At 43.0% G+C, this 3,061-nt stretch overlaps 1 non-coding gene across 1 annotated transcript; it reads left to right on the top strand.

The window, feature by feature from the left end:
* Nucleotides 1-1,979: 1,979 nt before the first annotated feature.
* LOC145167975 (small nucleolar RNA R71) lies at nucleotides 1,980-2,086 on the top strand. Its single transcript, XR_013741572.1, has one exon. It is a non-coding gene; the product is annotated as a small nucleolar RNA R71 (small nucleolar RNA).
* Nucleotides 2,087-3,061: the final 975 nt, after the last annotated feature.

Below are 3,061 nucleotides of genomic sequence, written 5' to 3'. Positions count from 1 at the left end.
ACTCCAAGTGATCTGGTAGTGCCTTGAGCTCAGTTTTTGTGTTCTGAATGTTGAACACGTCGAGTCCAGTAAGGGGACTCGTCGAGTCCGGTGTAATATCCGCGACTGTTCGGGGTTCTTTGAATGGACTCGTCGAGTCGTTCGAGGCTACTCGACGAGTCGAGCTTTCTGCACTTCTGATCAGATCGTTATAATCAGCTTCCTCGAGCAGTCTTTCTAATTCCAGCAGGTCCCTTTCAGCATCAAACTCTTCTTCAAATGTGACGGTGGACTTGTTTGGCTCATCGTCATTCCAATCTTCCAATAATTCTTCCAACATGTCAATTGAAAATGTCGTGTCGTCACTACTCTTTGCATGCTTCATGGCTTGATCAACTCCAAATGTGACTGATTCATCTCCTACCCGAAGGGTAAGTTTAGAATCTCGCATGTCGACGATATCACTTGTCGTATTAAGAAAAGGTCTTCCGAGTATGATCGGGACTTGGGGATCCGCTTCCATGTCTAAAACTATAAAGTCCGTGGGGAATACGAACTTGTCCACTTTCACCAAGAGATCTTCACATATTCCCCTAGGGAATGTAACCGTCTTGTTTGCTAGATGAATTGCCATACGAATGGGCCTTGGCTCTGGAAGATCTAACTTTTTGAAAAACGAGTAAGGCATGAGATTTACACTTGCCCCTGAATCAGCCAATGCGTAAATGGTAGCTAAGTTTCCAAATTGGCAGGGCAATGTTAAGCTTCCTGGATCACCTTTCTTCTTAGGAAGTTTGTTCAGCATAGCAGCTGAACAGTTTTCATTCAGGACCACCTTCTTTACTTCTTCCATCTTTTTCCTATTGGTTAGCAGGTCTTTGAGCAATTTTGCATATTTTGGCATTTGTGCAACCGCTTCTATGAATGGCATATTGATCTGAAGAGCCTTTATGTGTTCCAGAAACTTCTGGTAGTCTACTTCATTTTTTTCTTGTCTGGATCGAGCCGGAAAGGGAAGTGGAGGCTGATATGGCTTGACCGGAGGCTGGATTTTCTGTTCAGCTGGTGGACTCGTCGAGTCCATACTGTCGACTCGGCGAGTCAAGTCGGGAATCTGTGTTTCTGCATGTTCTTCCTTATCCTCTTGTATCAGTGTAGGATCTTCATGTTGAATAGGATTCAGAGGGGTTATAATCTTCCCACTCCTAGTTGTGACAATGTTTATATGTGCGCCTTTCGGGTTACTTTCGGTATTGCTCGGAAGTCCACCCGGTCTTCTCTCATTCACTTGTTGTGCAAGTTGCCCCAACTGCTTTTCTATGTTGAGTATAGATGCTTGCTGATTCCTAATCAAAGCTTGTTGATCTTTCATCATAAGTTGGTGTTCTCTCATCATATTTTGTTGATCTTTAAGTGTAGCATCGGTATCATTGTGTCGTTTCTCGGATGCGGCTACGAATCTTGTAAGCATGTCTTCCAATTCTGATTTCTTTTCATGTACCGGTTCCTCCTTTTGGTAGAAGCCTCTATCTTTTTGCTTATACTTTTCTTCCCTTGTCTTTTTGTACTCTTCATATGGTAGCCATTCTTTCCTTGGTTTTCACCAATTATCATCAAGCCTATCACCACTTGAATAGCACACTTGTACCTTCCGGTTCCCATTCTCATCAAGATCACAATCTTTTGTAAGGTGAGGCCCTCTACAGTTTTCACATCCTACCCTAATAGCATGGATGGATTGGTCCATCTTAGTCATTCTTCGGTCCATGCTTTCTAACTTTGCCATCATTGCTGCCATGTCATCGGTAATGGAATTCACCGCCCCTCAAGTCAAGTCATTCCTTGGGTTATGGTATTCTCTAGAGTGCTTAGAGAATTCTTCAATTAGTTCTTTGATCACCGGGGGTGCCTTCTTTGTGAGGGGTCCTTGCGAGTCAAGGAGCTGCCTAGTTGTTACATTGACTCCATCATAGAAAATGGAGACTTCTTGTTGGCTATTAAGATCATGATGTGGGAAATTCCTTAGTAGGCTTTTGTATCTCTCCCATGCCTCATAAAGGGACTCTCCAGCTTGTTGTTCAAAGTTGGCAATAACTTTCTTCAACTTGGCTATTTTCGAAGGTGGGCAAAACTGGTCAATAAATTCTTCCTTCATCTTAGCCCATGTAGTGATGGATCCGGGAGGGAGTGACTTGAGCCAATCCTTTGCAGCACCTTTGAATGTAACTGGAAGCATACGATGCAGCTGGGTTTCGCGAGGCACATTTGGAACATTAAAATAATTAGCTACATCATTGACTTCATCCAAGTGTTTATAGGCATCTTCGTGGTCTTTTCCGTAGAAGGGGATCTGCTTGAGTTGAGCAAGAGTGTGACCCTTAAGCTCAAAAGTGGCAGTCGCGGGAATTACGGGTTGCACAATTCCCGGGCCGGTATCATCCCGTATCCTCTTCTTCCATTCACCCATGGGAACTTCATCGATGTTCGCCATGGTGTTGTCAAAGTCACCTTCTAGATCGCTACCTTCTTCAAATTCGCTTTCTTCTCTTTCGGACTCGTTCACGATGTCTTCCTTGATTGGGTCTTCGTTTGCCAAGGAAGAGGTTTTGGATGCTCCTGATTTGCTGCTCTTTTTCTTGCTAAAAACGGATTTGAGATTCTTCAAAGGTGAGTTCTTTGAAGAAGCAAATTCTCCAACGGCTTTTCCTTTGTTCTTCTTTAGAGCGGACTCCGGGTCTTCAAGTGGAGGAACCAAAGACGTATTGGATCCTCGGGTCATGTAACAACTACAACCAAAGTAAGAAAAACGCGTAAAAAGAACAAAAAGAAAATAAAAATAAAAACTGTGAAACAGCGCTGCGCTCGCCGAGTAGCGTCGACTGCACTCGGCGAGTTCAAGGCAGAAACAGAAAAAATTCTAATTAAATTTCTAAAACAAAAAACTATGAAAACTAATCCTAATAACTAAACTACCTAAAAATAACTTTGTGCAACATAAATCTCACACAAAGGATCGATAAAACTAGAAATTAGTGCTAATTTTTGAACCGTTCCCCGGCAACGGCGCCAAAAACTTGATGTG

Source organism: Lactuca virosa, chromosome 3 (assembly GCF_052849685.1).
Source record: "Lactuca virosa cultivar CGN04683 chromosome 3, Lactuca_virosa_CGN04683_v6, whole genome shotgun sequence".
In the NCBI taxonomy this organism is placed as follows: Eukaryota; Viridiplantae; Streptophyta; class Magnoliopsida; order Asterales; family Asteraceae; genus Lactuca; species Lactuca virosa.
This window is presented reverse-complemented; position numbering and strand designations above follow the sequence as displayed.